This window comes from Procambarus clarkii, chromosome 42 (assembly GCF_040958095.1).
Source record: "Procambarus clarkii isolate CNS0578487 chromosome 42, FALCON_Pclarkii_2.0, whole genome shotgun sequence".
NCBI lineage: Eukaryota > Metazoa > Arthropoda > Malacostraca > Decapoda > Cambaridae > Procambarus > Procambarus clarkii.
Genome location: NC_091191.1, coordinates 10479724 through 10494923, shown reverse-complemented (window position 1 = coordinate 10494923; position 15200 = coordinate 10479724). Strand labels below are relative to the sequence as shown.

The 15200-nt window shown below is 43.6% G+C and overlaps 1 protein-coding gene across 3 annotated transcripts in view; it reads right to left on the bottom strand.

Moving 5' to 3' along the window:
- LOC123770378 (putative neural-cadherin 2) overlaps window positions 1-15200 on the bottom strand; it is a 460439-nt gene that overhangs the window by 341583 nt on the left and 103656 nt on the right. The window lies entirely within an intron of this gene.

The window sequence follows — 15200 nt, the reverse complement described above, 5'->3', positions numbered from 1 at the left end:
TGTGTATTTTACCTCAATAAACTTATTTCAATTTCCATTTCAATTGAACACGGAGACGGTGGAAGCTATACTCCCCTTTCATTAATTTGAGGTTCATGGACGATGAGGCAAGATCTCGTTTATCGCTGAGTATATCATTAGTATTAATGTGCTATACCCCTATAGTGTAGATGGAGTGATAGTACTATATATACATCTATATCTATAAATTACAATTCTCGGTTTAAGGTTGGAGGCTAGACCCTATAGGTGCTAGCTGTAACCAGTTCTTAACAACTAACTGATGATGGGTACGAGCACAACATGGTGCACGTACCCAACTTCATCCATGCCAGCTTCACCCTTGCCTGCTTTACTCATGCCAGCTTCACCTTTGCCTGCTTTACTCATGCCTCTTCACCCTTGCCTGCTTTACTCTTCCCTGCTCGTCCAGATTCGCAGGCAAGTTATTACCGGCGTAGCCCGGCTTGAAGCCTAGCCTCAGAGAGCTCTCATTTTCAAAACAAATTTTGTGCATACCCACGGAAAGAAGTGGAAATATTTCCGAAACTTTGTTCTATTGGCGAGTTTTACGCCAAAACGTCCGAGTAAGAAAACTATATTTCCATCGCTTCCAATTTTAGCATTATTTACTTTAGTTCTTATTTCTTGTGCCGGATTAATTTTCAGATTAAAGGTGTTTTTTTGACGCTAAGTAATGGTGGATGGTCTGCACTGAAGGGTGGCTAGTGTCCGTGGATAGATAGCGTCCGTGGAGGGATAGCTAGCGTCCGTGGAGGGATAGATAGCGTCCGTGTAAGGATAGTTAGTGTCCGTGGAGGGATAGCTAGCGTCCGTGGAGCGATAGATAGCGTCCGTGAAGGGATAGCTAATGTCCGTGGAGGGATAGTTAGCGTCCGTGAAGGGATAGTTAGTGTCCGTGGAGGGATAGGTAGCGTCCGTGGAGGGTTCTCAGGGTCGGGCAGCAGACAGAAGGGTCAGGCAGCAGACAGCCCCCACCCTCCTACCCATATGCAATCACTGGAAATCCTGCGTCTGCTCCATCACTATCTGCGAGGATTTTCCTACAGCTTAAAATTAGCAAGATACAACACGAAGGATAAATTGCGGGAGCCGCATTTACCGTTAGAGAAAATATGGAGAATAAATATTATACGTTATTATTCATATTTTGTGTGTGTGTGTGTGTGTGCAATATTGGCACAGAGCTGGCTAGGATACACGATACTCAAAGCTATGTACGTACTTCATAGTACTTCAGTATCAGTATGTACTTCATAGCTGCCATATGTGATATGAAAGGCACATGTATTTGGTTTGTGTAGACCTATTCACGCGTTAGTCAAAGAGTGATAGGTTTCCAAATAAATTTTCGATAATAAATTTTCGAACCTATTTCGAAAATTGATGTCAAAGTTCACGTAGCTTCGGGCATAAAAATTCACAGCGTGACCCATGCATAATTTCAGAAGTAATGTCCAACCACCCAGCCGGTGATCAAATTGTCAGTCCAATCCTGGATGCCAGTTCACCCGGCCAGTAACGTAACTATGTTAGTCAGTGCATTGGATAGCCAAAATGCTGAGTTCGAATTAAGAGTTCGAACTATGCGTGCGGTTCACGTCTCGCTTAATACGAGAAAGTTCACACAATCGATTTAAAAACAAAAATATTTCTGACAAGAATCATAAAAAATATCTTACTTTTCTTAATCTCACTTAAAAATAATATGCTAGCCTTTTTTTCCCACTTAAATATCATATGAAATCATTTTGTAAATTTACTGGAGTAAATCTTGTGTCATACTTTGTCGTCTAATAAAAATCTTTAGCATTATTGCAAAGAAAAGCTAAAAATGAGGTTTTCCAACTCTGGGAAAGTGGATGTTAAGGTTAAATTTGCCGCCATATTGTCAGGAAAGCCAGCATGACGTCACTGTACTCACCTAATTGTGCTTGCCATTGGAGGACTGCCGAACATCTACACTCCAACACTTTCCCGTCACACAAACAAATGCCTTTTATTCCTCCATCTAACCCCAGCTGGCACTGGGATCGTTAAAACTAATGTGTCGGCTTGATGGCTTCAAGGACAAATTACCTGCACCAATGATACTGCAAGAGCAATTAGATATATTTTCTTCCAAATTCTCTAAGTGGTTTTAAATGTACCTGTCCGGAAGTTACATCATAGATCTTCATGGTGGTGGGTCGTCCTCTCACGATCACATAAATCCTCTTGAAAGATTGTGAATTCTCAGGTCACTAAGGCTGAGATAGTGACAGGTAAAAGTCAGAGTTGGAGACTTTGGAAGATGAAAATGCTGGAGATAAAGGCTGGTTGGTGTAGATAAATTCTGGAACAAGTATTATTATTATTTGTAAGTGTTCCCCGAACGATTTTCATAGAATCAAGTGTGAACTATAAGGTATGATTTCCTGTTGTTCCATTCAGCTTTATCCTTGTTCCGTTCACCATTACCGTTGTTCTAGCCAGCCTTGCCGTTGTTCCAGCCAGCCTTACCGTTGTTCCGTCCACCCTTACCCTTGTTCCGTCCACCCTTACCCTTGTTCTAGCCCTTCTTACTGGCTAGAACAACGATAAAATGCTGTTGTATATCCGGTTGAACGAGAGAATCTGTTATCCCTGGATTGCCCTGGAGATCAGCACAACATTGGCAGGTTTCCAGCATTCATGGGCCAGGATTCATCAAGTATTTGCGCAACCACTAACGAAACCTGTACATCTTTCCATAATCATGCCACCTTTGTTTAGAATTCAACAACTGACGAGCTTCGAAACTTCACAACCCGAGGTTTATTACAGTCATAAACAACCTCGATCAGCTTTGGATAAACTGCTTAATAAAGCTAAACAAAGCCGCCATGATTGAGGTAAGATGTACAGGTTTCGTAACCTGTAATTGGGTCGTAACTTGGGTCGTAAGTGGTTGCGTTCATGCTTGGTTAGTCCTGGTCCAGGGGCCAGATTCACGAAAGCACTTACGCAAGCACTTACGAACGTGTACATCTTTCCTCAATCTTTGACGGCTTTGATTACATTTATTAAACAGTTTACAAGCATGAAAACTTCCCATTCAACTGTTGTTATTGTTATAAACAGCCTCCTGGTGCTTCGGAGCTCATTAACTGTTTATTAAGTGGAAACAAAGCCGCCAAAGTTTGAGAAAAGATGTACAGGTTCGTAAGTGCTTGCGTAAGAGCTTTCGTGAATCTGGCCCCAGGTGGTCAAGGAAATGCTGATAGTTGTATATCTTGAAGTTATCTTGAGATGATTTCGGGGCTTTAGTGTCCCCGCGGCCCGGTCCTCGACCAGGCCTCCACCCGCAGGAAGCAGCCCGTGACAGCTGACTAACACCCAGGTACCTATTTTACTGCTAGGTAACAGGGGCATAGGGTGAAAGAAACTCTGCCCATTGTTATAACAAATGGCTTAATTGATTCTTGATCGTTCTCAGGTTTTCTCTCATTCATTTTGCCTCCCCCTTCTTGCCCGTTCCCTGGAGATCCATCTGCAGGATATTGAAAGTTTGTTCTAACTCTACCCTCGTTGTTGCCTTTCAAAGCTTAGTAATTAAGGTGAAGTTACAGGTTCAGAGGACCTAGAGACAACATGTAGCAACAATATGCAGCAATTGAACGTGTTTATATGTATGCATTGACTTTTTTCCACACATTCATATTCATATGATGATGAACGTCCACACGTTCACACATACGAAAATGAGTTAACTTGTTCTCAATCTCTGTCTCTCTGTCTCTGTCTTGCTGTCTCTCTCTCTCTCTCTCTCTCTCTCTCTCTCTCTCTCTCTCTCTCTCTCTCTCTCTCTCTCTCTCTCTCTCTCTCTCTCTCTCTCTCTCTCTCTCTCTCCCCCAAGACACTCTTCATCGCGAGGGATCATGCACATTCTAATGCCCAACATTTGCTTAAGACATATTTTCTTTACCCTTCAGATCCATCAGATCCAACAACAAGAAACTTTTATCGTCAAGAGAAGTTGGTATGGCCTCAATGGGGCAGTTGGGACGCTTGGAAGGAGTCTTGTGCAGGTATATATTAGGAATTCTTCCTTCAGCGGTGATTGGAAACTGGTGATGAGGTTTAGTTACACCCATAATGGTGATTGGTGGAGCCGGTGACGACCAGAGAGATAGTTATGGCTGATACAATTGGTGGATGATTGTCATGTAATTAAGGATTCAGGGTGATACTCTATTACTGATGGTTAATAACGATATATATATATATATATATATATATATATATATATATATATATATATATATATATATATATGTATATATATATATGTATATATATATATGTATATATATACAAAACACCTTTACGGTGTTACATCTCCCCTTCCCCCCCTTAATAAAGTTCTCGCAACACTGCTAATGCCAGTAATGCGAAAACTTTATACAAAAAAAAAATTACATCCTAGTTAAACAACTTTACATCATCCTACGCTAACAAACAAAAATATATAGACCGACATCAGTTGTCTCTGGCTGATTGACGGTTGAGAGGCGGGACCAAAGAGCCAGAGCTCAACCCCCGCAAGCACAACTAGGTGAGTACACCCACACACACTGAGCCACAGAGATATTAGAAAGAACTTTTGTAGTGTCAGAGTGGTTGACAAATGGAATGTATTAGGAAGTGATGTGGTGGAGGCTGACTCCATACACAGTTTCAAGTGTAGATATGATAGAGCCCAGTAGGCTCAGGAACCTGTACACCAGTTGATTGACGGTTGAGAGGCGGGACCAAAGAGCCACAGCTCAACCCCCGCAAGGACAACTAGGTGAGTACACACACACACACACACACACACACACACACACACACACACACACACACACACACACACACTCACACACACTCACACACACACACACACACACACACACACACACACACACACACACACACACACACACACACACACACAAACACGTTAACAGACAATCTGCACAAACAAAGGTCTATGAAATTGGTTCATTGTCTGCGTGTGGGAAAACACAAAAATAGTCAAACCCTCAATCCCCCTATAAACCTGCGGCCAAAATCAGGATTTCGTCAATGATATACAAAAATCACAGCGTTGGCGTTATTTATATATAAAAAAAAGTAGAAAAAATGCTCAGCATAATTTGTAACTGGATATTAGCCATGATTTAATTCCAGATAACTCTACTTTCCCTCCCCCCATGCTAATGAGCACCTATCAATACCTATCTCTAACTGCACTTCCGGAACCTGCAATTAGCATCGGCCTGTTGCATTCCACACCTTGCTTCAGTGGGTTGATAACAAGTCAAACAGTTTATTATTAACTGTCCCTCCGAAACATCCAAACTTTTAATAATATTTAGAAGCCACATTAGCCTGGAGGGGGAGGAAAAATACCCCGGGTACTGACGTTAATTAGAACCCGATAGTTCTAATCAGTTAGCGAGGCGTTGGCGATCGTTGAAATTTTAATTGTTATGTTACGACAATTGTTCCAGTCTTCACGTCTGAATTAGTGCATTTACGTGAATGTTCATTGTCGCGAGCCGCGTATAATGTGTTCTTTACGCCAGTGGCTTAATGGTCCAGGATAAAAGGCATTACACGATTGTAATATGCATTAGCTTTCAGGGTACACGAGCAACAACATTCGATATCAGTGTACGTGAGAAAGAAGACTATAGGAATCAGGGCACGTTGACCAAGAGAATATAGATTTCAGGGTAAGAACATTAGGTATCCATGGTGTGTATAAACAACATTAGATATCATTGTTCGTAAGCAAGAACAATAGATATCGAGGTATGTAAGCAAGAACATTAGATATCAGGGTACACGAACAAGAACACAAGGGAACAGAGCACAGAAAACAAAAGGCCAAGATCTATCAAGACACGACAACACTAAACAAAGCAGTTACGCGAAACAAACTCAAGACAACGACCTCAATAGACCCAAGACAACGACCTCAATAAACCCAAGACAACGACCTCAATAGACACAAGACAACGACCTCAATAAACACAAGACAACGACCCTCAACAGACCCAAGACAACGACCTCAATAAACACAAGACAACGACCTCAATAGACCCAAGACAACGACCTCAATAGACCCAAGACAACGACCTCAATAGACACAAGACAACGACCTCAATAGACACAAGACAACGACCTCAATAGACACAAAACAACGACCTCAATAGACCCAAGACAACGACCTCAATAGACACAAGACAACGACCTTAATAGACACAAAACAACGACCTCAATAGACCCAAGACAACGACCTCAATAAACACAAGACAACGACCTCAATAGACCCAAGACAACGACCTCAATAGACCCAAGACAACGACCTCAATAGACACTAGACAACGACCTCAATAGACCCAAGACAACGACCTCAAAAGACACTAGACAACGACCTCAATAGACCCAAGACAACGACCTCAATAGACCCAAGACAACGACCTCAATAAACACAAGACAACGACCCTCAACAGACCCAAGACAACGACCTCAATAAACACAAGACAACGACCTCAATAGACCCAAGACAACGACCTCAATAAACACAAGACAACGACCTCAAAAGACACTAGACAACGACCTCAATAGACCCAAGACAACGACCTCAAAAGACACAAGACAACGACCTCAATAAACACAAGACAACGACCTCAATAGACCCAAGACAACGACCTCAATAGACCCAAGACAACGACCTCAATAGACCCAAGACAACGACCTCAATAGACCCAAGACAACGACCTCAATAGACCCAAGACAACGACCTCAATAGACCCAAGACAACGACCTCAATAGACCCAAGACAACGACCTCAATAAACACAAGACAACGACCTCAATAGACCCAAGACAACGACCTCAATAAACACAAGACAACGACCCTCAACAGACCCAAGACAACGACCTCAATAAACACAAGACAACGACCCTCAACAGACCCAAGACAACGACCTCAATAAACACAAGACAACGACCTCAATAAACACAAGACAACGACCTCAATAGACCCAAGACAACGACCTCAATAGACCCAAGACAACGACCTCAATAGACCCAAGACAACGACCTCAATAGACCCAAGACAACGACCTCAATAAACACAAGACAACGACCTCAACAGACCCAAGACAACGACCTCAATAGACCCAAGACAACGACCTCAATAGACCCAAGACAACGACCTCAATAAACACAAGACAACGACCCTCAACAGACCCAAGACAACGACCTCAATAAACACAAGACAACGACCCTCAACAGACCCAAGACAACGACCTCAATAAACACAAGACAACGACCTCAATAGACCCAAGACAACGACCTCAAAAGACACTAGACAACGACCCCTCAACGCTACCGAGAAAATGGTTGAATCATAAAATAAAACACTCATAAAACAATCATAAAACACTCATAAAACACTCATAAAACAATCCACAAGATTTATTTAATAAACCTGTAGCTGCAGCGAAGAGGTAATATAATATTTATGTCAAGAAAAATATGTATTTTTCTTTCCTTTCTCAGGAGTTGAGCGGCAGCGAGCGGGAGCGACATTATGACTGGTGAATGGGACCACAGCCGTCACAAATGGGACATCAAAGCAAAGTCAAGACGCATTTCCATCTTATCTGCCAATGAGTGAAAAGCTCAGTACACATCAACCAGTAGAGCAATTACTCGTGGGGGTCATTCTCAAGAGGTCTGTACATTACTTCCTCAAGGTCGTCGCCTTATATATATATATATATATATATATATATATATATATATATATATATATATATATATATATATATATATATATATATGTCGTACCTAGTAGCCAGAACTCACTTCTCAGCCAACTATGCAAGGCCCGATTTGCCTAATAAGCCAAGTTTTCATGAATTAATTGTTTTTCGACTACCTAACCTACCTAACCTAACCTAACCTAACTTTTTCTGCCACCTAACCTAACCTAACCTATTAAGATAGGTTAGGTTAGGTTAGGTAGGGTTGGTTAGGTTCGGTCATATATCTACGTTAATTTTAGCTCCAATAAAAAAAAATTGACCTCATACATAATGAAAAGGGTAGCTTTATCATTTCATAAGAAAAAAATGAGAGAAAATATATTAATTCATGAAAACTTGGCTTATTAGGCAAATCGGGCCTTGCATAATAGGCTGAAAAGTGCGTTCTGGCTACTAGGTACGACATATATATATATATATATATATATATATATATATATATATAAGTTATATATATAGAACTGTAAGTTAAGCATTAATTAACGCCCTGGAGCTCCCGGCTCTCCATAGCTCTACCACCAACACGACCAGAAGCCACACAAGAACTGATTGAATATAAATGTCTTAAAAAAAATGAATAATATATTTCTCCATATGTGGAGCTTTTCCCTCGACCTCTGACCTTCCCTCCTAAAAAAAAATTTATAAGATGTCTGAAGGTGCCGAGGCGATTAAAGACACTCCCATCTCGAGAAGAATATTAAAAGAAAATTTTAAAAAATATGTATGTGTTCCGAGCGAGGGCCGGAGGTGTAAATATCCTTTCACTGAGTCAAAAGAAAGGCACGGGCGAGGTTTCGTCCATTCACGTTCTGTAGTGGGGTTTCTGGTAAGATGAGATCACTTGTAGGAGTCGCCGTGATGCCCTCCATTGGGGGACACCCAATGGCTCATGATGGTAAATATCCCAATGGCAAGTTATCCCAATAGAAAGTTGGACGTGGGCTGAAACTTATTTCCCAGAGAACGCACAAATGCACGTTCAAACCCGCATGCATGTTAATACATGCACACGTATGTATATGCATGCGAAAAGCACAGGTATGAATATAAATACAAATATATTACGTATATTTATCTATAAATGGAAATGTGTCTCTGTCAGTCTGTCTGTCCGAGGCTAGATGCTTAGGGCTAGCCTCACCCAATTTTTCCATGTAATTGCTGTTCGGCACCTGCCCAACATGGCCAGATCAAGGTTATGATCAAGGTTCAAGAAGTGTGTGTGAGAGAGAGAGAGAGAGAGAGAGAGAGAGAGAGAGAGAGAGAGAGAGAGAGAGAGAGAGAGAGAGAGAGAGAGAGAGAGAGAGAGAGAGAGAGAGAGAGAGAGAGAAACAAAAATAGAAAAACACAGAGGCAAACCTGATAATTAGACGATGATAAATGGAGACAGAGAGAGGAAACAGAGAAGCAAAGAGACAGACCAACAGACAGAGAGATCGGGTCATCCTGGAGCACCCTGTCTTGTATCTCTATAAAAAAGAATGTCTGTCTGTTCGCTTGCTCGGCTTCACAACAGTAGAGGCTTCATTTGCAAGGTGACTGGTCGGTGTAAAGCGACGATCATAGGCAGGAATTCATATCGTTCACCATGTTACCTAGCAGTAAAATAGGTACCTGGGTGTTAGTCAGCTGTCACGGGCTGCTTCCTGGGGGTGGAGGCCTGGTCGAGGACCGGGCCGCGGGGACACTAAAAAAAAAGCCCCGAAATCATCTCAAGATAACCTCAAGATAGATCACTCCAGTAATGAACTTGGAATGGAAACATTCGGGGCCAAGTCCATAGACTTTTATTATTGGTTCATTATATTCATTAAACACATGGCTCCGTATGACTAACCATCCTGCGAGATGGGGACTTGTATTACCACTGCTACCTTATTCAATCTTGTGTTGTTGATATCCTCAAAATGCATCCGGAGTCTGCCAGTGCAGACCGCTTATCACATGCCTCTGTATGACTAACCATCCTGTGTGATGGGGATTTCTTAGCATCACCTAGTTAGCTTTTTTGACACACTGTACTCCACTTCATATAGTCTAGGGTAGCTGCACTAATGCATATGTACCTCATATCTTAATAAAAAAAAAATTCATACAGGTGCACCCAAAACTTTAATGACACAACCCTTTGAGCACCAGGGGATGGCATGGAAAATGCGATGTAATTGAACTAGCATCCCGGATCACCCAACCAAACTATCACGACCTTAAACGTTGATGGACGGTGGTGAAGACAGACTCCACACACAGATTGACAATATCTCAGGAGCCAAGACACAAGAGCTGAAGCTCAACGTTCGCAAGCAGGATCCTACAAGGTATATAGGGATACGCAGACCAGGAAAAATGGTATACATTACATCTACTCTATATTGCTGGGGACTTAACAAACAAAAAATTAATCCCTTTTTTCGTTACTCTTTCCCTTTACAGGCAGTTACAGGCTGGTGGACTTTGTACCGGCGAAGAGGGAGCGGCACCTCTGCTTTAAATTGCAAACACAGGCTCAGGCAACAGTGACGTATGCATCGCTTATGGCTGTGTAGTAACTTCCCGCCCAGGACACCCAGGACCGCCCAGGACACAGGCACTTCCCCGCCCAGGACACCCACTTCACCCAGGACCGCCCAGGACACCCAGGACCGCCCAGGACACCCACTCCGCCCAGGACACCCACTACACCCTGGACCACCCAGGACACCCACTACACCCAGGACCGCCCAGGACACAGACACTTCACCCTGGACCGCCCAGGACACCCACTTCACCCAGGACCACCCAGGACACAGACACTTCACCTTGGACTTCCCAGGACACCCACTTCACCCAGGACCACCCAGGACACAGACACTTCACCCTGGACCACCCAGGACACCCACTACACCCAGGACCGCCCAGGACACAGACACTTCACCCTGGACCGCCCAGGACACCCACTACACCCTGGACCGCCCAGGACACCCACTTCACCCAGGACCGCCCAGGACACCCACTACACCCTGGACCACCCAGGACACCCACTTCACCCAGGACCGCCCAGGACACAGACACTTCACCCTGGACCGCCCAGGACACCCACTACACCCTGGACCGCCCAGGACACCCACTTCACCCAGGACCGCCCAGGACACCCACAGATGTATAAGGACTATCCATAAGTGGTCCACAGGGACCCTTCCGGTCCCTATGGACCTACCATGGACTTCACACCGGACTCCTGACCTGGTGAGACAATGCATCCTGGACCAAGCTTCATCAAACCTTCACGCAACTACTTACGAAACCTGTGCATCTTTCAACACTCATGGCAGCATTGTTTACATTTTTAAACAGTTTGTGAGCATCGAAACTTCACAGTAAAAAGTTATTATTGTTATAAACGTTCTTGCAGTGCTTCCAAGCTCATAAACTGTTGAATACTGGTAAACAAAGCCGCCATGGTTGAGGAAAGATGTACCGGTTTCGTAAGTGGGTTGCCTAAATGTTTGATGAATGCTGGTCCTTGTAGTCTACTTGTGTGTCCTGTTTGACACACAAGTAGCGTTCTTAACGTCACTAAACTGATGTACTAAGTTGCTTGAGCCTAACCTAACCGAACACCCACGAATAGAAAACGGGGTATTGCGTCAATTGTTTCCAGCCGATGTGTTTTTTACTTCATTAGTTTAGTCCTTATGGGATTCATACGTCAAAATACGATGCACTATTCGAGAGGACAGGTTGAAAACGTTCACCCGTTTTCTATTCTCGTAACTACTCTGACACTGAACAAATTATTTTTAATGTACAAATCCACAAGGGCCGTGACGAGGATTTATCATCTCAAGATAACCTCAAGATAACCTATGAGAAAATAATTGGAGCACGATATCCGGCTCCGATGATTTTCTTATTTATTCCTAATTTGTTTTCCCAAAGCTGCGCAATTTGCTGTACTTTTGAAAAACAGGAAAACAAAATCAAATCTGATCATCCGTCCCTGGAATACCAATTATCATTAATAAAACTTTACGACACCATCAACACGGACATTTATACTCGCATAAATTATAGCGGCTTTTAGTTTTAATTTCGCAAACTATTTTTATTTTTTCGATGGTACTCTTCGTATCAGCGAAAAGTTCATTATACTTCACCTAACTTCAGACCCTCAGCCACCCTGTTACCTAGCAGTAAAATAGGTACCTGGGTGTTAGTCAGCGGTCACGGGCTGCTTCCTGGGGGGTGGAGGCCTGGTCGAGGACCGGGCCGCGGGGACACTAAAAATAGCAGTCGTACCATGTTGCAGATCAGCGACGCAATGCAAAGATCAAAATGTACCATGTTGCCTATTCAACCTCGTCTCCATTTACCCCGATATAAGGCACCAAACCCAACCGAGTAAAAAGTTGCAACACTGTTTTTCTCTACGTGTTGATTACCCTCCCCCCCTGCCCTTACCCCCCTCCCCCCTCCCTCCCCCCTGCTCGAATATCAACAACATGCAGGGAACGTTGGTATGAATGTTGCGCTTAATCTCTGCCGGAAACGATGAAGCCTCATTCATTTTAGAAATAAGATTGAGTGCAAAAAAAAAAAAAAATCTTTTTTTGAGATGAACTACAACCTACTAATTTATTCTAGTACATTCCGTCTCTGTCAGGCCTCAGGGGAGGGGGATGAGTATATTTGTTCATAACCTTTATTATTTGCAACTTTTTGTCATCTCATGACAAAAAGTTATATGTCATGTTGCCACGTGTCTAACTATGTCTTGTGTGACTCATGTCTGCACCAGCTCAATTGGGATTCATATAACTGTAACTATTTTCTCGCTGCATTCAGCCAGCACCTGATACCTCCCCTTACACATACCCAACTACCCAACTAACTCATCTACAATACCATCTTATAACTAACATTCTAATTGTTTCCTAACCGGTCAACTCATCACTGGCTTCAGACGACAGACAAGTGAGGTTGATTCTATCACATGATTGGATACTCGTCAACAAGGCGCCGTTCATCTATAATCCAGGGGAGGATAGAGCTAATTGGTGGTTCAGTGGTGCTACAACAGTCTAAGGCCTCGACTCACAATCGGGGCTATCCCAGGCCTCAGTCGAGACAGAAATGGTTTTCGATCACCTGATACCTCCGTTCACCTAGGAGTAGCTGCGAAACTGTTGTGGGGTTCCACCCTGGGAAAGGTCTGGAGGTCGACGAAGGTGATCCTCCACAACGGGAATTGCTGAAGGATATTCCATCCTAACATCTGCCTCCTTTAATGGAGATTCGAACTCAGGGTTACTAAATTGCCGTTCCGGTACAATAACCACTCCGCCACCTCACTGAGGTTGACCAGAAACAAGGAAGGCTGCCGAGGTGATTGGGCAGGGGGCGGAGGTGTTCAGGCAGCCACTCCCTTAAAAATCACTTTGGGCTGGACGGTAGAGCAACGGTCTCGCGTCATGCAGGTCGGCGCTCAATCCCCGACCGTCCAAGTGGTTGTCCACCATTCCTTTCCCCCCCCCCCCGTCCCGTCCCAAATCCTTATCCTGATCCCTTCCAAGTGCTATACAGTCGTAATAGCTTGGCGCTTTCCCCCCCTGCTAATTCCCTCCCTCCCTTCCCTTAAAAATAATGCCATGAGGGGGTGGGGGAGGGGGTCCCAGAGGAAAATATTGCAGTTTTGAAAACATTGGGTGTAGCCAGTTAGTGTCAAGTCGTCTGGCTTATTTACATTTACGAGATTGGTTGGAGAGGCAATGTAGTTGTTTGGTCGTAAAAATGAGATGCATCAAGAGGACTTTTCGTTGGCTTCATTTAAAACTACCACTCTTAAGAAACACGAACGCGCCAACGAATTCGCTGTCAGTGGATAAACAAGTAGAAAACCCCTCAAAGAAGTTTTGCTTTACAGATTAAATAATCACAGTGTTTGGTTTGCCTTTAAAAAAATGATATTGAACAAAATTAAACTAAAAAGACAAAATATATATCTATAACTCTTGTGTGTGTGGTTGCTACAAGACTTAACAAGGTTCGTGGACCGAAAGAATCTTGATCAAAGTTGATGAGCACGAACTGTGGAAATATGATGAGTCTGATAAACCAAATACTTATCAACTGACACAATGATGATCTTCACTCCAGCTGTACAGTGTATAGTCCCTCTTTCAGTCCTGTCGCTTCCCTTCAGTCAAGCTGCTCTTAACCTCCTTCAGATAAGGTGGCCCTTTTCCCCTTTAGTGTAGCTGCCCTCTCCTCTTCAGTTCAGTTGTCTCTCTATACTCCCTTCACTCCAGCAGCCCCTACTACCCCCTCCCTTTTCTGCCCTAAACACACACACACACACACACACACACACACACACACACACACACACACACACACACTGCAGAGTGGTTGACAAATGGAATGCATTAGGAAGTGATGTGGTGGAGGCTGACTCCATATACACAGTTTCAAGTGTAGATAAGATAGAGCCCAATAGGCTCAGGAATCTGTACATCTGTTGATTGACGGTTGAGAGGCGGGACCAAAGAGCCAGAGCTCAACCCCCCGCAAACACAACTAGGTGAGTACAACCCACCCACACACACACACCCACACACACACACACACCCACCCACACACACACACACACACACACCCACCCACACCCACACACCCACACACACACACACACAAATGTGATTCAAGCGACGTACATCTCATTATTTACCGTTGGGTCCCTTAATTAAACATGGGAGCGCCGTATGCAGTATTCAGGTGTTGCAGAGGTCGGGAAACGGAGAGATCAAGTCCGTCATGAAGCAAAAAGCAGGAGCCGATGCGGAAAGTCCTCCGGCGATCGCTCTCTCAACACTTAATCACATTTAATTGTTAATAAACTTCATTGCTCGATACAGGTTCTGTACTTGAATTAGGCTGAAATTTTCAGGTAATACGCCAGCTGAAAGAGGACAAATAAAAAAAAAGAGGAAAAATTTGAGCGCAAGCAAAAATATTAGGACCAACCAGCGTATGATGTTGCTGTGACGTCACTATACTGATGGACCAACCAGCGTATGGTGCTACTGTGACGTCACTATACTGATGGACCAACCAGCTAATGGTGCTTGTCTGACGTCACTATACTGAAGGACCAACCAGCGTATGGTGCTACTGTGACGTCACTATACTGAAGGACCAACCAGCGTATGGTGTTACTGTGACGTCACTACGCATCTAACTACTCACGCTAATTCATTGGAAACTAGTTGTTAGTCATCCTTCATTCTTGTTCCCTCTCTCCTTCCCTCCCTCCCTCGCATCATCCTTCCCCTTCCTTCCCTCCCTCCCTCGC